At 42.1% G+C, this 26,858-nt stretch overlaps 1 protein-coding gene across 1 annotated transcript in view; it reads right to left on the bottom strand.

The window, feature by feature from the left end:
• Positions 1-26,858, bottom strand: part of LOC147105446 (mixed lineage kinase domain-like protein) — a 132,453-nt gene that overhangs the window by 38,581 nt on the left and 67,014 nt on the right. The gene's annotated exons all lie outside the window — the stretch shown is intronic.

Genomic DNA, 26,858 nt, shown 5'->3' with positions numbered 1-26,858 from the left:
TCACAGATACAGTAATATTCAGAGAGAGGAACCTGCTCACAGATACAGTAATATTCAGAGAGAGGAACCTGCTCACAGATACAGTAATATTCAGAGAGAGGAACCTGCTCACAGATATCGTAATATTCAGAGAGAGGAACCTGCTCACAGATACAGTAATATTCAGAGAGAGGAAACACGCTCACAGATACAGTAATATTCAGAGAGAGGAACCTGCTCACAGATACAGTAATATTCAGAGAGAGGAACCTGCTCACAGATACAGTAATATTCAGAGAGAGGAAACACGCTCACAGATCCAGTAATATTCAGAGAGAGGAACCTGCTCACAGATACAGTAATATTCAGAGAGGGGAACTCGCTCACAGATACAGTAATATTATGAGAGAGGAACCTGCTCACAGATGCAGTAATATTCAGAGAGAGGAACCTGCTCACAGATACAGTAATATTCAGAGAGAGGAATCTGCTCACAGATACAGTAATATTCAGAGAGAGGAACCTGCTCACAGATACAGTAATATTCAGAGAGAGGAACTCGCTCACAGATACAGTAATATTCAGAGAGAGGAACCTGCTCACAGATACAGTAATATTCAGAGATGAACCCGCTCACAGGTACAGTAATATTCAGAGAGAGGAACCTGCTCACAGATACAGTAATATTCAGAGAGAGGAACCTGCTCACAGATACAGTAATATTCAGAGAGAGGAACCTGCTCACAGGTACAGTAATATTCAGAGAGAGGAACCTGCTCACAGATACAGTAATATTCAGAGAGAGGAACCTGCTCACAGATACAGAAATATTCAGAGAGAGGAACCTGCTCACAGATACAGAAATATTCAGAGAGAGGAACCTGCTCACAGATACAGTAATATTCTGAGAGAGGAACCTGGTCACAGATACAGTAATATTCTGAGAGAGGAACCTGCTCACAGATACAGTAATATTCAGAGAGAGGAACCTGCTCACAGATACGGTAATATTCAGAGAGAGGAAACACGCTCACAGATACAGTAATATTCAGAGAGAGGAACCTGCTCACAGATACAGTAATATTCAGAGAGAGGAACCTGCTCACAGATACAGTAATATTCAGGGAGAGGAACCTGTTCACAGGTACAGTAATATTCAGAGAGGGGAACCTGCTCACAGATACAGTAATATTCAGAGAGAGGAACCTGTTCACAGATACAGTAATATTCTGAGAGAGGAACCTGCTCACAGATACAGTAATATTCAGAGAGAGGAACCTGCTCACAGATACGGTAATATTCAGAGAGAGGAAACACGCTCACAGATACAGTAATATTCAGAGAGAGGAACCTGCTCACAGAAACAGTAACATTCAGAGAGAGGAACCTGCTCACAGATACAGTAATATTCAGAGAGAGGAACCTGCTCACAGATACAGTAATATTCAGAGAGAGGAATCTGCTCAAAGATACAGTAATATTCAGAGAGGGGAACCTGCTCACAGATACAGTAATATTCAGAGAGGAACCTGCTCACAGATACAGTAATATTCAGAGAGGAACCTGCTCACAGATAAAGTAATATTCAGAGAGAGGAACCTGCTCACAGATACAGTAACATTCAGAGAGAGGAACCTGCTCACAGGTACAGTAATATTCAGAGAGAGGAACCTGCTCACAGATACAGTAATATTCAGAGAGAGGAACCTGCTCACAGATACAGTAATATTCAGAGAGAGGAACCTGCTCACAGATACAGTAATATTCAGAGAGAGGAACCTGCTCACAGATGCAGTAATATTCAGAGAGGAACCTGCTCACAGATACAGTAATATTCAGAGAGGAACCTGCTCACAGATACAGTAATATTCAGAGAGGAACCTGCTCACAGATACAGTAATATTCAGAGAGGAACCTGCTCACAGATACAGTAATATTCAGAGAGGAACCTGCTCACAGATACAGTAATATTCAGAGAGGAACCTGCTCACAGATACAGTAATATTCAGAGAGGAACCTGCTCACAGATACAGTAATATTCAGAAAGAGGAACCTGCTCACTGATACAGTAATATTCAGAGAGAGGAACCTGCTCACAGATACAGTAATATTCAGAGAGAGGAACCTGCTCACAGATACAGTAATATTCAGAGAGAGGAACCTGCTCACAGATACAGTAATATTCAGAGAGAGGAACCTGCTCACAGATACAGTAATATTCAGAGAGGAACCTGCTCACAGATACAGTAATATTCAGAGAGAGGAACCTGCTCACAGATACAGTAATATTCAGAGAGAGGAACCTGCTCACAGATACAGTAATATTCAGAGAGAGGAACCTGCTCACAGATACAGTAATATTCAGAGAGAGGAAACTGCTCACATGTACAGTAATATTCAGAGAGAGGAACCTGCTCACAGATACAGTAATATTCAGAGAGAGGAACCTGCTCACAGATAAAGTAAAATTCAGAGAGGAACCTGCTCACAGATACAGTAATATTCAGAGAGAGGAACCTGCTCACAGATACAGTAATATTCAGAGAGAGGAACCTGCTCACAGATACAGTAATATTCAGAGACAGGAACCTGCTCACAGATACAGTAATATTCAGAGAGGAACCTGCTCACAGATACATTAATATTCAGAGAGAGGAACCTGCTCACTGATACAGTAATATTCAGAGACAGGAACCTGCTCACAGATACAGTAATATTCAGAGAGTAACCTGCTCACAGGTACAGTAATATTCAGAGACAGGAACCTGCTCACAGATACAGTAATATTCAGAGAGGAACCTGCTCACAGATACAGTAATATTCAGAGAGGAACCTGCTCACAGATACAGTAATATTCAGAGAGGAACCTGCTCACAGATACAGTAATATTCAGAGAGAGGAACCTGCTCACTGATACAGTAATATTCAGAGAGAGGAACCTGCTCACAGATACAGTAATATTCAGAGAGAGGAACCTGCTCACAGATACAGTAATATTCAGAGAGAGGAACCTGCTCACAGATACAGTAATATTCAGAGAGAGGAACCTGCTCACAGATACAGTAATATTCAGAGAGGAACCTGCTCACAGATACAGTAATATTCAGAGAGAGGAACCTGCTCACAGATACAGTAATATTCAGAGAGAGGAACCTGCTCACAGATACAGTAATATTCAGAGAGAGGAACCTGCTCACATGTACAGTAATATTCAGAGAGAGGAACCTGCTCACAGATACAGTAATATTCAGAGAGAGGAACCTGCTCACAGATAAAGTAATATTCAGAGAGGAACCTGCTCACAGATACAGTAATATTCAGAGAGGAACCTGCTCACAGATACAGTAATATTCAGAGAGAGGAACCTGCTCACAGATACAGTAATATTCAGAGACAGGAACCTGCTCACAGATACAGTAATATTCAGAGAGAGGAACCTGCTCACAGATACAGTAATATTCAGAGAGAGGAACCTGCTCACAGATACAGTAATATTCAGAAAGAGGAACCTGCTCACAGATACAGTAATATTCAGAGCGAGGAACCTGCTCAGAGATACAGTAATATTCAGAGGGAGGAACCTGCTCACAGATACAGTAATATTCAGAGAGAGGAACCTGCTCACAGATACAGTAATATTCAGAGAGAGGAACCTGCTCACAGATACAGTAATATTCCGAGAGAAGAACCTGCTCACAGATACAGTAATATTCCGAGAGAGGAACCTGCTCACAGATACAGTAATATTCCGAGAGAAGAACCTGCTCACAGATACAGTAATATTCAGAGAGAGGAACCTGCTCACATGTACAGTAATATTCAGAGAGAGGAACCTGCTCACAGGTACAGTAATATTCAGAGAGAAGAACCTGCTCACAGGTACAGTAATATTCAGAGAGGGGAACCTGCTCACAGATACAGTAATATTCAGAGAGAAGAACCTGCTCACAGATACAGTAATATTCAGAGAGGGGAACCTGCTCACAGGTACAGTAATATTCAGAGAGAAGAACCTGCTCACAGGTACAGTAATATTCAGAGAGGGGAACCTGCTCACAGATACAGTAATATTCAGAGAGAAGAACCTGCTCACAGATACAGTAATATTCAGAGAGAGGAACCTGCTCACAGATACAGTAATATTCAGAGAGAGGAAACACGCTCACAGATACAGTAATATTCAGAGAGAGGAACCTGCTCACAGATACAGTAATATTCAGAGAGAGGAACCTGCTCACAGAAACAGTAATATTCAGAGAGAGGAACCTGCTCACATGTACAGTAATATTCAGAGAGAGGAACCTGCTCACAGATACAGTAATATTCCGAGAGAGGAACCTGCTCACAGATACAGTAATATTCCGAGAGAGGAACCTGCTCACAGATACGGTAATATTCAGAGAGAGGAACCTGCTCACAGATACAGTAACAGAGAGAGGAACCTGCTCACAGATACAGTAATATTCAGAGAGAGGAACCTGCCCACAGATACAGTAATATTCAGAGAGAGGAACTCGCTCACAGATACAGTAATATTCAGAGAGAGGAACCCGCTCACAGATACAGTAATATTCAGAGAGAGGAACCTGCTCACAGATACAGCAATATTCAGAGAGAGGAACCTGCTCACAGATACAGTAATATTCAGAGACGAACCTGCTCACAGATACAGTAATATTCAGACAGAGGAACCTGCTCAGAGATGCAGTAATATTCAGAGAGAGGAACCTGCTCACAGATATAGAAATATTCAGAGAGAGGAACCTGCTCACAGATACAGTAATATTCAGAGAGAGGAACCTGCTCACAGATACAGTAATATTCAGAGGGAGGAACCTGCTGACAGATACAGTAATATTCAGAGAGAGGAAACACGCTCACAGATACAGTAATATTCAGAGAGGAACCTGCTCACAGATACAGTAATATTCAGAGAGAGGAACCTGCTCACAGATGCAGTAATATTCAGAGAGAGGAACCTGCTCACAGATGCAGTAATATTCAGAGAGAGGAAACACGCTCACAGATGCCGTAATATTCAGAGAGGAACCTGCTCACAGATACAGTAATATTCAGAGAGAGGAACCTGCTCACAGATACAGTAATATTCAGAGAGGGGAACCTGCTCACAGATACAGTAATATTCAGAGAGAGGAACCTGCTCACAGATACAGTAATATTCAGAGAGAGGAAACACGCTCACAGATGCCGTAATATTCAGAGAGGAACCTGCTCACAGATACAGTAATATTCAGAGAGAGGAAACACGCTCACAGATACAGTAATATTCAGAGAGAGGAACCTGCTCACAGATACAGTAATATTCAGAGAGGAACCTGCTCACAGATACAGTAATATTCAGAGAGGAACCTGCTCACAGATACAGTAATATTCAGAGAGAGGAAACACGCTCACAGATACAGTAATATTCAGAGAGAGGAACCTGCTCACAGATACAGTAATATTCAGAGAGGAACCTGCTCACAGATACAGTAATATTCAGAGAGAGGAACCTGCTCACAGATACAGTAATATTCAGAGAGAGGAACCTGCTCACAGATACAGTAATATTCAGAGAGAAGAACCTGCTCACAGATACAGTAATATTCAGAGAGAGGAACCTGCTCACAGATACAGTAATATTCAGAGAGGAACCTGCTCACAGATACAGTAATATTCAGAGAGAGGAACCTGCTCACAGATACAGTAATATTCAGAGAGGAACCTGCTCACAGATACAGTAATATTCAGAGAGAGGAAACACGCTCACAGATACAGTAATATTCAGAGAGGAACCTGCTCACAGATACAGTAATATTCAGAGAGAGGAACCTGCTCACAGATACGGTAATATTCAGAGAGAGGAACCTGCTCACAGATACAGTAATATTCAGAGAGAGGAACCTGCTCACAGATACAGTAATATTCAGAGAGAGGAACCTGCTCACAGATACAGTAATATTCAGAGAGAGGAACCTGCTCACAGATACAGTAATATTCAGAGAGAGGAACCTGCTCACAGATACAGTAATATTCAGAGAGAGGAACCTGCTCACAGATACAGTAATATTCAGAGAGAGGAACCTGCTCACAGATACAGTAATATTCAGAGAGGAAACTGCTCACAGATACAGTAATATTCAGAGAGGAACCTGCTCACAGATACAGTAATATTCAGAGAGAGGAACCTGCTCACAGATACAGTAATATTCAGAGAGAGGAACCTGCTCACAGATACAGTAATATTCAGAGAGGAACCTGCTCACAGATACAGTAATATTCAGAGAGAGGAACCTGCTCACAGATACAGTAATATTCAGAGAGAGGAACCTGCTCACAGATACAGTAATATTCAGAGAGAGGAACCTGCTCACAGATACAGTAATATTCAGAGAGAGGAACCTGCTCAAAGATACAGTAATATTCAGAGAGAGGAACTTGCTCACAGATACAGTAATATTCAGAGAGAGGAACCTGCTCACAGATACAGTAATATTCAGAGAGAGGAACCTGCTCACAGATACAGTAATATTCAGAGAGAGGAACCTGCTCACAGATACAGTAATATTCAGAGAGAGGAACTTGCTCACAGATACAGTAATATTCAGAGAGAGGAACCTGCTCACAGATACAGTAATATTCAGAGAGGAACCTGCTCACAGATACAGTAATATTCAGAGAGAGGAACCTGCTCACAGATACAGTAATATTCAGAGAGAGGAACCTGCTCACAGATACAGTAATATTCAGAGAGGAACCTGCTCACAGATACAGTAATATTCAGAGAGAGGAACCTGCTCACAGATACAGTAATATTCAGAGAGAGGAACCTGCTCACAGATACAGTAATATTCAGAGAGAGGAACCTGCTCACAGATACAGTAATATTCAGAGAGGGGAACCTGCTCACAGATACAGTAATATTCAGAGAGGGGAACCTGCTCACAGATACAGTAACATTCAGAGAGAGGAACCTGCTCACAGATACAGTAATATTCAGAGAGGAACCTGCTCACAGATACAGTAATATTCAGAGAGAGGAACCTGCTCACAGATACAGTAATATTCAGAGAGAGGAACCTGCTCACAGATACAGTAATATTCAAGAGAGGAACCTGCTCACAGATACAGTAATATTCAGAGAGAGGAACCTGCTCACAGATACAGTAATATTCAGAGAGAGGAACCCGCTCACAGATACAGTAATATTCAGAGAGAGGAACCTGCTCACAGATACAGTAATATTCAGAGAGAGGAACCTGCTCACAGATACAGTAATATTCAGAGAGAGGAACCTGCTCACAGATACAGTAATATTCAGAGAGGAACCCGCTCACAGAGACAGTAATATTCAGAGAGAGGAACCTGCTCACAGATACAGTAATATTCAGAGAGGAACCTGCTCACAGATACAGTAATATTCAGAGAGAGGAACCTGCTCACAGATACAGTAATATTCAGAGAGGAACCCGCTCACAGAGACAGTAATATTCAGAGAGAGGAACCTGCTCACAGATACAGTAATATTCAGAGAGGAACCTGCTCACAGATACAGTAATATTCAGAGAGGAACCTGCTCACAGATACAGTAATATTCAGAGAGAGGAACCTGCTCACAGATACAGTAATATTCAGAGAGAGGAACCTGCTCACAGATACAGTAATATTCAAGAGAGGAACCTGCTCACAGATACAGTAATATTCAGAGAGAGGAACCTGCTCACAGATACAGTAATATTCAGAGAGAGGAACCCGCTCACAGATACAGTAATATTCAGAGAGAGGAACCTGCTCACAGATACAGTAATATTCAGAGAGAGGAACCTGCTCACAGATACAGTAATATTCAGAGAGAGGAACCTGCTCACAGATACAGTAATATTCAGAGAGGAACCCGCTCACAGAGACAGTAATATTCAGAGAGAGGAACCTGCTCACAGATACAGTAATATTCAGAGAGGGGAACCTGCTCACAGATACAGTAATATTCAGAGAGGGGAACCTGCTCACAGATACAGTAACATTCAGAGAGAGGAACCTGCTCACAGATACAGTAATATTCAGAGAGGAACCTGCTCACAGATACAGTAATATTCAGAGAGAGGAACCTGCTCACAGATACAGTAATATTCAGAGAGAGGAACCTGCTCACAGATACAGTAATATTCAAGAGAGGAACCTGCTCACAGATACAGTAATATTCAGAGAGAGGAACCTGCTCACAGATACAGTAATATTCAGAGAGAGGAACCCGCTCACAGATACAGTAATATTCAGAGAGAGGAACCTGCTCACAGATACAGTAATATTCAGAGAGAGGAACCTGCTCACAGATACAGTAATATTCAGAGAGAGGAACCTGCTCACAGATACAGTAATATTCAGAGAGGAACCCGCTCACAGAGACAGTAATATTCAGAGAGAGGAACCTGCTCACAGATACAGTAATATTCAGAGAGGAACCTGCTCACAGATACAGTAATATTCAGAGAGAGGAACCTGCTCACAGATACAGTAATATTCAGAGAGCGGAAACTGCTCACAGATACAGTAATATTCAGAGAGAGGAACCTGCTCACAGATACAGTAATATTCAGAGAGAGGAACCTGCTCACAGATACAGTAATATTCAGAGAGAGGAACCCGCTCACAGATACAGTAATATTCAGAGAGAGGAACCTGCTCACAGATACAGTAATATTCCGAGAGAGGAACCTGCTCACAGATACAGTAATATTCAGAGAGAGGAACCTGCTCACAGATACAGTAATATTCAGAGAGAGGAACCTGCTCACAGATACAGTAATATTCAGAGAGAGGAACCTGCTCACAGATACAGTAATATTCAGAGAGAGGAACCTGCTCACAGATACAGTAATATTCAGAGAGAGGAACCTGCTCACAGATACAGTAATATTCAGAGAGAGGAACCTGCTCACAGATACAGTAATATTCAGAGAGACGAACCTGCTCACAGATACAGTAATATTCAGAGAGGAACCTGCTCACAGATACAGTAATATTCAGAGAGATGAACCTGCTCACAGATACAGTAATATTCAGAGAGAGGAACCTGCTCACAGATACAGTAATATTCAGAGAGAGGCACCTACTCACAGATACAGTAATATTCCGAGAGAGGAACCTGCTCACAGAGACAGTAATATTCCGAGAGAGGAACCTGCTCACAGATACAGTAATATTCCGAGAGAGGAACCTGCTCACAGATACAGTAATATCCAGAGAGGGAACCTGCTCACAGATACAGTAATATTCAGAGAGAGGAACCTGCTCACAGATATAGTAATATTCAGAGAGAGGAACCTGCTCACAGATACAGTAATATTCAGAGAGAGGAACCTGCTCACAGATACAGAAATATTCAGAGAGGAACCTGCTCACAGATACAGTAATATTCAGAGAGAGGAACCTGCTCACAGATACAGTAATATTCAGAGAGGGGAACCTGCTCACAGATACAGAAATATTCAGAGAGGAACCTGCTCACAGATACAGTAATATTCAGAGAGAGGAACCTGCTCACAGATACAGTAATATTCAGAGAGAGGAACCCGCTCACAGATACAGTAATATTCAGAGAGAGGAACCTGCTCACAGATACAGTAATATTCAGAGAGAGGAACCTGCTCACAGATACAGTAATATTGAGAGAGGAACACGCTCACAGATACAGTAATATTCAGACAGAGGAACCTGCTCACAGATACAGTAACATTCAGAGAGAGGAACCCACTCACAGATACAGTAATATTCAGAGAGAGGAACCTGCTCACAGATACAGTAATATTCAGAGAGAGGAACCTGCTCACAGATACAGTAATATTCAGAGAGAGGAACCTGCTCACAGATACAGTAATATTCAGAGAGAGGAACCTGCTCACAGATACAGTAATATTCAGAGAGAGGAACCTGCTCACAGATACAGTAATATTCAGAGAGAGGAACCTGCTCACAGATACAGTAATATTCAGAAAAGGGGAACCTGCTCACAGATACAGTAATATTCAGAGAGGGGAACCTGCTCACAGATACAGTAACATTCAGAGAGAGGAACCTGCTCACAGATACAGTAATATTCAGAGAGGAACCTGCTCACAGATACAGTAATATTCAGAGAGAGGAACCTGCTCACAGATACAGTAATATTCAGAGAGAGGAACCTGCTCACAGATACAGTAATATTCAAGAGAGGAACCTGCTCACAGATACAGTAATATTCAGAGAGAGGAACCTGCTCACAGATACAGTAATATTCAGAGAGAGGAACCCGCTCACAGATACAGTAATATTCAGAGAGAGGAACCTGCTCACAGATACAGTAATATTCAGAGAGAGGAACCTGCTCACAGATACAGTAATATTCAGAGAGAGGAACCTGCTCACAGATACAGTAATATTCAGAGAGTAACCCGCTCACAGAGACAGTAATATTCAGAGAGAGGAACCTGCTCACAGATACAGTAATATTCAGAGAGGAACCTGCTCACAGATACAGTAATATTCAGAGAGAGGAACCTGCTCACAGATACAGTAATATTCAGAGAGCGGAAACTGCTCACAGATACAGTAATATTCAGAGAGAGGAACCTGCTCACAGATACAGTAATATTCAGAGAGAGGAACCTGCTCACAGATACAGTAATATTCAGAGAGAGGAACCCGCTCACAGATACAGTAATATTCAGAGAGAGGAACCTGCTCACAGATACAGTAATATTCCGAGAGAGGAACCTGCTCACAGATACAGTAATATTCAGAGAGAGGAACCTGCTCACAGATACAGTAATATTCAGAGAGAGGAACCTGCTCACAGATACAGTAATATTCAGAGAGAGGAACCTGCTCACAGATACAGTAATATTCAGAGAGAGGAACCTGCTCACAGATACAGTAATATTCAGAGAGAGGAACCCGCTCACAGATACAGTAATATTCAGAGAGAGGAACCTGCTCACAGATACAGTAATATTCAGAGAGAGGAACCTGCTCACAGATACAGTAATATTCAGAGAGAGGAACCTGCTCACAGATACAGTAATATTCAGAGAGAGGAACCTGCTCACAGATACAGTAATATTCAGAGAGAGGAACCTGCTCACAGATACAGTAATATTCAGAGAGAGGAACCTGCTCACAGATACAGTAATATTCAGAGAGAGGAACCTGCTCACAGATACAGTAATATTCAGAGAGAGGAACCTGCTCACAGATACAGTAATATTCAGAGAGAGGAACCTGCTCACAGATACAGTAATATTCAGAGAGAGGAACCTGCTCACAGATACAGTAATATTCAGAGAGACGAACCTGCTCACAGATACAGTAATATTCAGAGAGGAACCTGCTCACAGATACAGTAATATTCAGAGAGATGAACCTGCTCACAGATACAGTAATATTCAGAGAGAGGAACCTGCTCACAGATACAGTAATATTCAGAGAGAGGCACCTACTCACAGATACAGTAATATTCCGAGAGAGGAACCTGCTCACAGAGACAGTAATATTCCGAGAGAGGAACCTGCTCACAGATACAGTAATATTCCGAGAGAGGAACCTGCTCACAGATACAGTAATATCCAGAGAGGGAACCTGCTCACAGATACAGTAATATTCAGAGAGAGGAACCTGCTCACAGATACAGTAATATTCAGAGAGAGGAACCTGCTCACAGATACAGTAATATTCAGAGAGAGGAACCTGCTCACAGATACAGAAATATTCAGAGAGGAACCTGCTCACAGATACAGTAATATTCAGAGAGAGGAACCTGCTCACAGATACAGTAATATTCAGAGAGGGGAACCTGCTCACAGATACAGAAATATTCAGAGAGGAACCTGCTCACAGATACAGTAATATTCAGAGAGAGGAACCTGCTCACAGATACAGTAATATTCAGAGAGAGGAACCCGCTCACAGATACAGTAATATTCAGAGAGAGGAACCTGCTCACAGATACAGTAATATTCAGAGAGAGGAACCTGCTCACAGATACAGTAATATTGAGAGAGGAACACGCTCACAGATACAGTAATATTCAGACAGAGGAACCTGCTCACAGATACAGTAACATTCAGAGAGAGGAACCCACTCACAGATACAGTAATATTCAGAGAGAGGAACCTGCTCACAGATACAGTAATATTCAGAGAGAGGAACCTGCTCACAGATACAGTAATATTCAGAGAGAGGAACCTGCTCACAGATACAGTAATATTCAGAGAGAGGAACCTGCTCACAGATACAGTAATATTCAGAGAGAGGAACCTGCTCACAGATACAGTTATATTCAGAGAGAGGAACCTGCTCACAGATACAGTAATATTCAGAGAGAGGAACCTGCTCACAGATACAGTAATATTCAGAGAGAGGAACCTGCTCACAGATACAGTAATATTCAGAGAGCAACCTGCTCACAGATACAGTAATATTCAGAGAGAGGAACCTGCTCACAGATGCAGTAATATTCAGAGAGGGGAACCTGCTCACAGATACAGTTATATTCAGAGAGAGGAACCCACTCACAGATACAGTAATATTCAGAGAGAGGAACCTGCTCACAGATACAGTAATATTCAGAGAGAGGAACCTGCTCACAGATACAGTAATATTCAGAGAGAGGAACCTGCTCACAGATACAGTAATATTCAGAGAGAGGAAACACGCTCACAGATACAGTAATATTCAGAGAGAGGAACCTGCTCACAGATACAGTAATATTCAGAGAGAGGAACCTGCTCACAGATACAGTAATATTCAGAGAGAGGAACCTGCTCACAGATACAGTAATATTCAGAGAGAGGAACCTGCTCACAGATACAGTAATATTCAGAGAGGGGAACTCGCTCACAGATACAGTAATATTCAGAGCGAGGAACCCGCTCACAGATATAGTAATATTCAGAGAGTGGAACCTGCTCACAGATACAGTAATATTCAGAGAGAGGAACCTGCTCACAGGTACAGTAATATTCAGAGAGAGGAACCTGCTCACAGATACAGTAATATTCAGAGAGAGGAACCTGCTCACAGATACAGTAATATTCAGAGAGAGGAACCTGCTCACAGATACAGTAATATTCAGAGAAAGGAACCTGCTCACAGATACAGTAATATTCAGAGAGAGGAACCTGCTCACAGATACAGTAATATTCAGAGAGAGGAACCTGCTCACAGATACAGTAATATTCAGAGAGCAACCTGCTCACAGATACAGTAATATTCAGAGAGAGGAACCTGCTCACAGATGCAGTAATATTCAGAGAGAGGAACCTGCTCACAGATACAGTAATATTCAGAGAGAGGAACCTGCTCACAGATACAGTAATATTCAGAGAGAGGAACCCACTCACAGATACAGTAATATTCAGAGAGAGGAACCTGCTCACAGATACAGTAATATTCAGAGAGAGGAACCTGCTCACAGATACAGTAATATTCAGAGAGAGGAACCTGCTCACAGATACAGTAATATTCAGAGAGAGGAAACACGCTCACAGATACAGTAATATTCAGAGAGAGGAACCTGCTCACAGATACAGTAATATTCAGAGAGAGGAACCTGCTCACAGATACAGTAATATTCAGAGAGAGGAACCTGCTCACAGATACAGTAATATTCAGAGAGAGGAACCTGCTCACAGATACAGTAATATTCAGAGAGGGGAACTCGCTCACAGATACAGTAATATTCAGAGCGAGGAACCCGCTCACAGATACAGTAATATTCAGAGAGTGGAACCTGCTCACAGATACAGTAATATTCAGAGAGAGGAACCTGCTCACAGGTACAGTAATATTCAGAGAGAGGAACCTGCTCACAGATACAGTAATATTCAGAGAGAGGAACCTGCTCACAGATACAGTAATATTCAAGAGAGGAACCCGCTCACAGATACAGTAATATTCAGAGAGAGGAACCTGCTCACAGATACAGTAATATTCAGAGAGAGGAACCTGCTCACAGATACAGTAATATTCAGAGAGAGGAACCTGCTCACAGATACAGTAATATTCAGAGAGGAACCCGCTCACAGAGACAGTAATATTCAGAGAGAGGAACCTGCTCACAGATACAGTAATATTCAGAGAGGAACCTGCTCACAGATACAGTAATATTCAGAGAGAGGAACCTGCTCACAGATACAGTAATATTCAGAGAGCGGAAACTGCTCACAGATACAGTAATATTCAGAGAGAGGAACCTGCTCACAGATACAGTAATATTCAGAGAGAGGAACCTGCTCACAGATACAGTAATATTCAGAGAGAGGAACCCGCTCACAGATACAGTAATATTCAGAGAGAGGAACCTGCTCACAGATACAGTAATATTCCGAGAGAGGAACCTGCTCACAGATACAGTAATATTCAGAGAGAGGAACCTGCTCACAGATACAGTAATATTCAGAGAGAGGAACCTGCTCACAGATACAGTAATATTCAGAGAGAGGAACCTGCTCACAGATACAGTAATATTCAGAGAGAGGAACCTGCTCACAGATACAGTAATATTCAGAGAGAGGAACCTGCTCACAGATACAGTAATATTCAGAGAGAGGAACCTGCTCACAGATACAGTAATATTCAGAGAGACGAACCTGCTCACAGATACAGTAATATTCAGAGAGGAACCTGCTCACAGATACAGTAATATTCAGAGAGATGAACCTGCTCACAGATACAGTAATATTCAGAGAGAGGAACCTGCTCACAGATACAGTAATATTCAGAGAGAGGCACCTACTCACAGATACAGTAATATTCCGAGAGAGGAACCTGCTCACAGAGACAGTAATATTCCGAGAGAGGAACCTGCTCACAGATACAGTAATATTCCGAGAGAGGAACCTGCTCACAGATACAGTAATATCCAGAGAGGGAACCTGCTCACAGATACAGTAATATTCAGAGAGAGGAACCTGCTCACAGATACAGTAATATTCAGAGAGAGGAACCTGCTCACAGATACAGTAATATTCAGAGAGAGGAACCTGCTCACAGATACAGAAATATTCAGAGAGGAACCTGCTCACAGATACAGTAATATTCAGAGAGAGGAACCTGCTCACAGATACAGTAATATTCAGAGAGGGGAACCTGCTCACAGATACAGAAATATTCAGAGAGGAACCTGCTCACAGATACAGTAATATTCAGAGAGAGGAACCTGCTCACAGATACAGTAATATTCAGAGAGAGGAACCCGCTCACAGATACAGTAATATTCAGAGAGAGGAACCTGCTCACAGATACAGTAATATTCAGAGAGAGGAACCTGCTCACAGATACAGTAATATTGAGAGAGGAACACGCTCACAGATACAGTAATATTCAGACAGAGGAACCTGCTCACAGATACAGTAACATTCAGAGAGAGGAACCCACTCACAGATACAGTAATATTCAGAGAGAGGAACCTGCTCACAGATACAGTAATATTCAGAGAGAGGAACCTGCTCACAGATACAGTAATATTCAGAGAGAGGAACCTGCTCACAGATACAGTAATATTCAGAGAGAGGAACCTGCTCACAGATACAGTAATATTCAGAGAGAGGAACCTGCTCACAGATACAGTAATATTCAGAGAGAGGAACCTGCTCACAGATACAGTAATATTCAGAGAGGGGAACCTGCTCACAGATACAGTAATATTCAGAGAGGGGAACCTGCTCACAGATACAGTAACATTCAGAGAGAGGAACCTGCTCACAGATACAGTAATATTCAGAGAGGAACCTGCTCACAGATACAGTAATATTCAGAGAGAGGAACCTGCTCACAGATACAGTAATATTCAGAGAGAGGAACCTGCTCACAGATACAGTAATATTCAAGAGAGGAACCTGCTCACAGATACAGTAATATTCAGAGAGAGGAACCTGCTCACAGATACAGTAATATTCAGAGAGAGGAACCCGCTCACAGATACAGTAATATTCAGAGAGAGGAACCTGCTCACAGATACAGTAATATTCAGAGAGAGGAACCTGCTCACAGATACAGTAATATTCAGAGAGAGGAACCTGCTCACAGATACAGTAATATTCAGAGAGTAACCCGCTCACAGAGACAGTAATATTCAGAGAGAGGAACCTGCTCACAGATACAGTAATATTCAGAGAGGAACCTGCTCACAGATACAGTAATATTCAGAGAGAGGAACCTGCTCACAGATACAGTAATATTCAGAGAGCGGAAACTGCTCACAGATACAGTAATATTCAGAGAGAGGAACCTGCTCACAGATACAGTAATATTCAGAGAGAGGAACCTGCTCACAGATACAGTAATATTCAGAGAGAGGAACCCGCTCACAGATACAGTAATATTCAGAGAGAGGAACCTGCTCACAGATACAGTAATATTCCGAGAGAGGAACCTGCTCACAGATACAGTAATATTCAGAGAGAGGAACCTGCTCACAGATACAGTAATATTCAGAGAGAGGAACCTGCTCACAGATACAGTAATATTCAGAGAGAGGAACCTGCTCACAGATACAGTAATATTCAGAGAGAGGAACCTGCTCACAGATACAGTAATATTCAGAGAGAGGAACCCGCTCACAGATACAGTAATATTCAGAGAGAGGAACCTGCTCACAGATACAGTAATATTCAGAGAGAGGAACCTGCTCACAGATACAGTAATATTCAGAGAGAGGAACCTGCTCACAGATACAGTAATATTCAGAGAGAGGAACCTGCTCACAGATACAGTAATATTCAGAGAGAGGAACCTGCTCACAGATACAGTAATATTCAGAGAGAGGAACCTGCTCACAGATACAGTAATATTCAGAGAGAGGAACCTGCTCACAGATACAGTAATATTCAGAGAGAGGAACCTGCTCACAGATACAGTAATATTCAGAGAGAGGAACCTGCTCACAGATACAGTAATATTCAGAGAGAGGAACCTGCTCACAGATACAGTAATATTCAGAGAGACGAACCTGCTCACAGATACAGTAATATTCAGAGAGGAACCTGCTCACAGATACAGTAATATTCAGAGAGATGAACCTGCTCACAGATACAGTAATATTCAGAGAGAGGAACCTGCTCACAGATACAGTAATATTCAGAGAGAGGCACCTACTCACAGATACAGTAATATTCCGAGAGAGGAACCTGCTCACAGAGACAGTAATATTCCGAGAGAGGAACCTGCTCACAGATACAGTAATATTCCGAGAGAGGAACCTGCTCACAGATACAGTAATATCCAGAGAGGGAACCTGCTCACAGATACAGTAATATTCAGAGAGAGGAACCTGCTCACAGATACAGTAATATTCAGAGAGAGGAACCTGCTCACAGATACAGTAATATTCAGAGAGAGGAACCTGCTCACAGATACAGAAATATTCAGAGAGGAACCTGCTCACAGATACAGTAATATTCAGAGAGAGGAACCTGCTCACAGATACAGTAATATTCAGAGAGGGGAACCTGCTCACAGATACAGAAATATTCAGAGAGGAACCTGCTCACAGATACAGTAATATTCAGAGAGAGGAACCTGCTCACAGATACAGTAATATTCAGAGAGAGGAACCCGCTCACAGATACAGTAATATTCAGAGAGAGGAACCTGCTCACAGATACAGTAATATTCAGAGAGAGGAACCTGCTCACAGATACAGTAATATTGAGAGAGGAACACGCTCACAGATACAGTAATATTCAGACAGAGGAACCTGCTCACAGATACAGTAACATTCAGAGAGAGGAACCCACTCACAGATACAGTAATATTCAGAGAGAGGAACCTGCTCACAGATACAGTAATATTCAGAGAGAGGAACCTGCTCACAGATACAGTAATATTCAGAGAGAGGAACCTGCTCACAGATACAGTAATATTCAGAGAGAGGAACCTGCTCACAGATACAGTAATATTCAGAGAGAGGAACCTGCTCACAGATACAGTTATATTCAGAGAGAGGAACCTGCTCACAGATACAGTAATATTCAGAGAGAGGAACCTGCTCACAGATACAGTAATATTCAGAGAGAGGAACCTGCTCACAGATACAGTAATATTCAGAGAGCAACCTGCTCACAGATACAGTAATATTCAGAGAGAGGAACCTGCTCACAGATGCAGTAATATTCAGAGAGGGGAACCTGCTCACAGATACAGTAATATTCAGAGAGAGGAACCTGCTCACAGAAACAGTAATATTCAGAGAGAGGAACCCACTCACAGATACAGTAATATTCAGAGAGAGGAACCTGCTCACAGATACAGTAATATTCAGAGAGAGGAACCTGCTCACAGATACAGTAATATTCAGAGAGAGGAACCTGCTCACAGATACAGTAATATTCAGAGAGAGGAAACACGCTCACAGATACAGTAATATTCAGAGAGAGGAACCTGCTCACAGATACAGTAATATTCAGAGAGAGGAACCTGCTCACAGATACAGTAATATTCAGAGAGAGGAACCTGCTCACAGATACAGTAATATTCAGAGAGAGGAACCTGCTCACAGATACAGTAATATTCAGAGAGGGGAACTCGCTCACAGATACAGTAATATTCAGAGCGAGGAACCCGCTCACAGATATAGTAATATTCAGAGAGTGGAACCTGCTCACAGATACAGTAATATTCAGAGAGAGGAACCTGCTCACAGGTACAGTAATATTCAGAGAGAGGAACCTGCTCACAGATACAGTAATATTCAGAGAGAGGAACCTGCTCACAGATACAGTAATATTCAGAGAGAGGAACCTGCTCACAGATACAGTAATATTCAGAGAAAGGAACCTGCTCACAGATACAGTAATATTCAGAGAGAGGAACCTGCTCACAGATACAGTAATATTCAGAGAGAGGAACCTGCTCACAGATACAGTAATATTCAGAGAGCAACCTGCTCACAGATACAGTAATATTCAGAGAGAGGAACCTGCTCACAGATGCAGTAATATTCAGAGAGAGGAACCTGCTCACAGATACAGTAATATTCAGAGAGAGGAACCTGCTCACAGATACAGTAATATTCAGAGAGAGGAACCCACTCACAGATACAGTAATATTCAGAGAGAGGAACCTGCTCACAGATACAGTAATATTCAGAGAGAGGAACCTGCTCACAGATACAGTAATATTCAGAGAGAGGAACCTGCTCACAGATACAGTAATATTCAGAGAGAGGAAACACGCTCACAGATACAGTAATATTCAGAGAGAGGAACCTGCTCACAGATACAGTAATATTCAGAGAGAGGAACCTGCTCACAGATACAGTAATATTCAGAGAGAGGAACCTGCTCACAGATACAGTAATATTCAGAGAGAGGAACCTGCTCACAGATACAGTAATATTCAGAGAGGGGAACTCGCTCACAGATACAGTAATATTCAGAGCGAGGAACCCGCTCACAGATACAGTAATATTCAGAGAGTGGAACCTGCTCACAGATACAGTAATATTCAGAGAGAGGAACCTGCTCACAGGTACAGTAATATTCAGAGAGAGGAACCTGCTCACAGATACAGTAATATTCAGAGAGAGGAACCTGCTCACAGATACAGTAATATTCAGAGAGAGGAACCTGCTCACAGATACAGTAATATTCAGAGAAAGGAACCTGCTCACAGATACAGTAATATTCAGAGAGAGGAACCTGCTCACAGATACAGTAATATTCAGAGAGAGGAACCTGCTCACAGATACGGTAATATTCAGAGAGAGGAACCTGCTCACAGATACAGTAATATTCAGAGAGAGGAACCTGCTCACAGATACAGTAATATTCAGAGAGGAACCTGCTCACAGATACAGTAATATTCAGAGAGAGGAACCTGCTCACAGATACAGTAATATTCAGAGAGAGGAACCAGCTCACAGATACAGTAATATTCAGAGAGAGGAACCTGCTCACAGATACAGTAATATTCAGAGAGCGGAACCTGCTCACAGATACAGTAATATTCAGAGAGAGGAACCTGCTCACAGATACAGTAATATTCAGAGAGAGGAACCTGCTCACAGATACAGTAATATTCAGAGAGAGGAACCTGCTCACAGATACAGTAATATTCAGAGAGAGGAACCCACTCACAGATACAGTAATATTCAGAGAGAGGAACCTGCTCACAGATACAGTAATATTCAGAGAGAGGAACCTGCTCACAGATACAGTAATATTCAGAGAGAGGAACCTGCTCACAGATACAGTAATATTCAGAGAGAGGAAACACGCTCACAGATACAGTAATATTCAGAGAGAGGAACCTGCTCACAGATACAGTAATATTCAGAGAGAGGAACCTGCTCACAGATACAGTAATATTCAGAGAGAGGAACCTGCTCACAGATACAGTAATATTCAGAGAGAGGAACCTGCTCACAGATACAGTAATATTCAGAGAGGGGAACTCGCTCACAGATACAGTAATATTCAGAGCGAGGAACCCGCTCACAGATACAGTAATATTCAGAGAGTGGAACCTGCTCACAGATACAGTAATATTCAGAGAGAGGAACCTGCTCACAGGTACAGTAATATTCAGAGAGAGGAACCTGCTCACAGATACAGTAATATTCAGAGAGAGGAACCTGCTCACAGATACAGTAATATTCAGAGAGAGGAACCTGCTCACAGATACAGTAATATTCAGAGAAAGGAACCTGCTCACAGATACAGTAATATTCAGAGAGAGGAACCTGCTCACAGATACAGTAATATTCAGAGAGAGGAACCTGCTCACAGATACGGTAATATTCAGAGAGAGGAACCTGCTCACAGATACAGTAATATTCAGAGAGAGGAACCTGCTCACAGATACAGTAATATTCAGAGAGGAACCTGCTCACAGATACAGTAATATTCAGAGAGAGGAACCTGCTCACAGATACAGTAATATTCAGAGAGAGGAACCAGCTCACAGATACAGTAATATTCAGAGAGAGGAACCTGCTCACAGATACAGTAATATTCAGAGAGCGGAACCTGCTCACAGATACAGTAATATTCAGAGAGAGGAACCTGCTCACAGATACAGTAATATTCAGAGAGAGGAACCTGCTCACAGATACAGTAATATTCAGAGAGCGGAAACTGCTCACAGATACAGTAATATTCAGAGAGAGGAACCTGCTCACAGATACAGTAATATTCAGAGAGAGGAACCTGCTCACAGATACAGTAATATTCAGAGAGAGGAACCTGCTCACAGATACAGTAATATTCAGAGAGAGGAACCTGCTCACAGATACAGTAATATTCAGAGAGACGAAGCTGCTCACAGATACAGTAATATTCAGAGAGAGGAACCTGCTCACAGATACAGTAATATTCAGAGAGAGGAAACACGCTCACAGATACAGTAATATTCAGAGAGGAACCTGCTCACAGATACAGTAATATTCAGAGAGAGGAACCTGCTCACAGATACAGTAATATTCAGAGAGAGGAACCCGCTCACAGATACAGCAATATTCAGAGAGAGGAACCTGCTCACAGGTACAGTAATATTCAGAGAGAGGAACCTGCTCACAGATACAGTAATATTCAGAGAGAGGAACCTGCTCACAGATACAGTAATATTCAGAGAGAGGAACCTGCTCACAGATACAGTAATATTGAGAGAGGAACCTGCTCACAGTTACAGTAATATTCAGAGAGAGGAACCTGCTCACAGATGCAGTGATATTCAGAGAGAGGAACCTGCTCACAGATACAGTAATATTCAGAGAGGAACCTGCTCACAGATACAGTAATATTCAGAGAGAGGAACCTGCTCACAGATACAGTAATATTCAGAGAGAGGAACCCGCTCACAGATACAGTAATATTCAGAGAGAGGAACCTGCTCACAGGTACAGTAATATTCAGAGAGAGGAACCTGCTCACAGATACAGTAATATTCAGAGAGAGGAACCTGCTCACAGATACAGTAATATTCAGAGAGAGGAACCTGCTCACAGATACAGTAATATTCAGAGAGAGGAACCTGCTCACAGATGCCGTAATATTCAGAGAGGAACCTGCTCACAGATACAGTAATATTCAGAGAGAGGAAACACGCTCACAGATACAGTAATATTCAGAGAGAGGAACCTGCTCACAGATACAGTAATATTCAGAGAGGAACCTGCTCACAGATACAGTAATATTCAGAGAGAGGAACCTGCTCACAGATACAGTAATATTCAGAGAGAGGAAACACGCTCACAGATACAGTAATATTCAGAGAGGAACCTGCTCACAGATACAGTAATATTCAGAGAGGAACCTGCTCACAGATACAGTAATATTCAGAGAGAGGAACCTGCTCACAGATACAGTAATATTCAGAGAGAGGAACCTGCTCACAGATACAGTAATATTCAGAGAGAGGAACCTGCTCACAGATACAGTAATATTCAGAGAGAGGAACCTGCTCACAGATGCAGTAATATTCAGAGAGAGGAACCTGCTCACAGATACAGTAATATTCAGAGAGAGGAACCTGCTCACAGATACAGTAATATTCAGAGAGAGGAACCCACTCACAGATACAGTAATATTCAGAGAGAGGAACCTGCTCACAGATACAGTAATATTCAGAGAGAGGAACCTGCTCACAGATACAGTAATATTCAGAGAGAGGAACCTGCTCACAGATACAGTAATATTCAGAGAGAGGAAACACGCTCACAGATACAGTAATATTCAGAGAGAGGAACCTGCTCACAGATACAGTAATATTCAGAGAGAGGAACCTGCTCACAGATACAGTAATATTCAGAGAGAGGAACCTGCTCACAGATACAGTAATATTCAGAGAGAGGAACCTGCTCACAGATACAGTAATATTCAGAGAGGGGAACTCGCTCACAGATACAGTAATATTCAGAGCGAGGAACCCGCTCACAGATACAGTAATATTCAGAGAGTGGAACCTGCTCACAGATACAGTAATATTCAGAGAGAGGAACCTGCTCACAGGTACAGTAATATTCAGAGAGAGGAACCTGCTCACAGATACAGTAATATTCAGAGAGAGGAACCTGCTCACAGATACAGTAATATTCAGAGAGAGGAACCTGCTCACAGATACAGTAATATTCAGAGAAAGGAACCTGCTCACAGATACAGTAATATTCAGAGAGAGGAACCTGCTCACAGATACAGTAATATTCATAGAGAGGAACCTGCTCACAGATACGGTAATATTCAGAGAGAGGAACCTGCTCACAGATACAGTAATATTCAGAGAGAGGAACCTGCTCACAGATACAGTAATATTCAGAGAGGAACCTGCTCACAGATACAGTAATATTCAGAGAGAGGAACCTGCTCACAGATACAGTAATATTCAGAGAGAGGAACCAGCTCACAGATACAGTAATATTCAGAGAGAGGAACCTGCTCACAGATACAGTAATATTCAGAGAGCGGAACCTGCTCACAGATACAGTAATATTCAGAGAGAGGAACCTGCTCACAGATACAGTAATATTCAGAGAGAGGAACCTGCTCACAGATACAGTAATATTCAGAGAGCGGAAACTGCTCACAGATACAGTAATATTCAGAGAGAGGAACCTGCTCACAGATACAGTAATATTCAGAGAGAGGAACCTGCTCACAGATACAGTAATATTCAGAGAGAGGAACCTGCTCACAGATACAGTAATATTCAGAGAGAGGAACCTGCTCACAGATACAGTAATATTCAGAGAGAGGAACCTGCTCACAGATACAGTAATAGTCAGAGAGCGGAACCTGCTCACAGATACAGTAATATTCAGAGAGAGGAACCTGCTCACAGATACAGTAATATTCAGAGAGAGGAACCTGCTCACAGATACAGTAATATTCAGACAGAGGAACCTGCTCACAGATACAGTAATATTCAGAGAGGAACCTGCTCACAGATACAGTAATATTCAGAGAGAGGAACCTGCTCACAGATACAGTAATATTCAGAGAGAGGAACCTGCTCACAGATACAGTAATATTCAGAGAGAGGAACCTGCTCACAGATACAGTAATATTCAGAGAGAGGAACCTGCTCACAGATACAGTAATATTCAGAGAGAGGAACCTGCTCACGGATGCAGTAATATTCAGAGAGAGGAACCTGCTCACAGATACAGTAATATTCAGAGAGAGGAAACTGCTCACAGATACAGTAATATTCAGAGAGACGAACCTGCTCACAGATACAGTAATATTCAGAGAGAGGAACCTGCTCACAGATACAGTAATATTCAGAGAGAGGAAACACGCTCACAGATACAGTAATATTCAGAGAGGAACCTGCTCACAGATACAGTAATATTCAGAGAGAGGAACCTGCTCACAGATACAGTAATATTCAGAGAGAGGAACCCGCTCACAGATACAGTAATATTCAGAGAGAGGAACCTGCTCACAGGTACAGTAATATTCAGAGAGAGGAACCTGCTCACAGATACAGTAATATTCAGAGAGAGGAACCTGCTCACAGATACAGTAATATTCAGAGAGAGGAACCTGCTCACAGATACAGTAATATTGAGAGAGGAACCTGCTCACAGTTACAGTAATATTCAGAGAGAGGAACCTGCTCACAGATGCAGTGATATTCAGAGAGAGGAACCTGCTCACAGATACAGTAATATTCAGAGAGGAACCTGCTCACAGATACAGTAATATTCAGAGAGAGGAACCTGCTCACAGATACAGTAATATTCAGAGAGAGGAACCCGCTCACAGATACAGTAATATTCAGAGAGAGGAACCTGCTCACAGGTACAGTAATATTCAGAGAGAGGAACCTGCTCACAGATACAGTAATATTCAGAGAGAGGAACCTGCTCACAGATACAGTAATATTCAGAGAGAGGAACCTGCTCACAGATACAGTAATATTCAGAGAGAGGAACCTGCTCACAGATGCCGTAATATTCAGAGAGGAACCTGCTCACAGATACAGTAATATTCAGAGAGAGGAAACACGCTCACAGATACAGTAATATTCAGAGAGAGGAACCTGCTCACAGATACAGTAATATTCAGAGAGGAACCTGCTCACAGATACAGTAATATTCAGAGAGAGGAACCTGCTCACAGATACAGTAATATTCAGAGAGAGGAAACACGCTCACAGATACAGTAATATTCAGAGAGGAACCTGCTCACAGATACAGTAATATTCAGAGAGGAACCTGCTCACAGAAAGAGTAATATTCAGAGAGAGGAACCTGCTCACAGATACAGTAATATTCAGAGAGAGGAACCTGCTCACAGATACAGTAATATTCAGAGAGAGGAACCTGCTCACAGATACAGTAATATTCAGAGAGAGGAAACACGCTCACAGATACAGTAATATTCAGAGAGAGGAACCTGCTCACAGATACAGTAATATTCAGAGAGAAGAACCTTGCTCACAGATACAGTAATATTCAGAGAGAGGAACCTGCTCACAGATACAGTAATATTCAGAGAGAGGAACCTGCTCACAGATACAGTAATATTCAGAGAGAGGAACCTGCTCACAGATACAGTAATATTCAGAGAGAGGAACCTGCTCACAGATACAGTAATATTCAGAGAGAAGAACCTGCTCACAGATACAGTAATATTCAGAGAGAGGAACCTGCTCACAGATACAGTAATATTCAGAGAGGGGAACTCGCTCACAGATACAGTAATATTCAGAGAGAGGAACCTGCTCACAGATACAGTAATATTCAGAGAGAGGAACCTGCTCACAGATACAGTAATATTCAGAGAGAAGAACCTGCTCACAGATACAGTAATATTCAGAGAGAGGAACCTGCTCACAGATACAGTAATATTCAGAGAGGAACCTGCTCACAGATACAGTAATATTCAGAGAGAGGAAACACGCTCACAGATACAGTAATATTCAGAGAGGAACCTGCTCACAGATACAGTAATATTCAGAGAGAGGAACCTGCTCACAGATACGGTAATATTCAGAGAGAGGAACCTGCTCACAGATACAGTAATATTCAGAGAGAGGAACCCTGCTCACAGATACAGTAATATTCAGAGAGAGGAACCTGCTCACAGATACAGTAATATTCAGAGAGAGGAAACACGCTCACAGATACAGTAATATTCAGAGAGAGGAACCTGCTCACAGATACAGTAATATTCAGAGAGGAACCTGCTCACAGATACAGTAATATTCAGAGAGAGGAACCTGCTCACAGATACAGTAATATTCAGAGAGAGGAACCTGCTCACAGATACAGTAATATTCAGAGAGAGGAACCTGCTCACAGATACAGTAATATTCAGAGAGAGGAACCTGCTCACAGATACAGTAATATTCAGAGAGAGGAACCTGCTCACAGATACAGTAATATTCAGAGAGAGGAACCTGCTCACAGATACAGTAATATTCAGAGAGGAACCTGCTCACAGATACAGTAATATTCAGAGAGAGGAACCTGCTCACAGATACAGTAATATTCAGAGAGGAACCTGCTCACAGATACAGTAATATTCAGAGAGAGGAACCTGCTCACAGATACAGTAATATTCAGAGAGAGGAACCTGCTCACAGATACAGTAATATTCAGAGAAAGGAACCTGCTCACAGATACAGTAATATTCAGAGAGAGGAACCTGCTCACAGATACAGTAATATTCAGAGAGAGGAAACACGCTCACAGATACAGTAATATTCAGAGAAGAGGAACCTGCTCACAGATACAGTAATATTCAGAGAGAGGAACCTGCTCACAGATACAGTAATATTCAGAGAGAGGAACCTGCTCACAGATACAGTAATATTCAGAGAGAGGAACCTGCTCACAGATACAGTAATATTCAGAGAGGGGGAACTCGCTCACAGATACAGAAATATTCAGAGCGAGGAAC

This window comes from Somniosus microcephalus, chromosome 17 (genome assembly GCF_052327205.1).
Source record: "Somniosus microcephalus isolate GS21.2 chromosome 17, FLI_Smic_1.0, whole genome shotgun sequence".
NCBI lineage: Eukaryota > Metazoa > Chordata > Chondrichthyes > Squaliformes > Somniosidae > Somniosus > Somniosus microcephalus.
The sequence above is the reverse complement of the archived record's forward strand: the minus strand, read 5'-3'. Positions and strand labels throughout refer to the sequence as shown.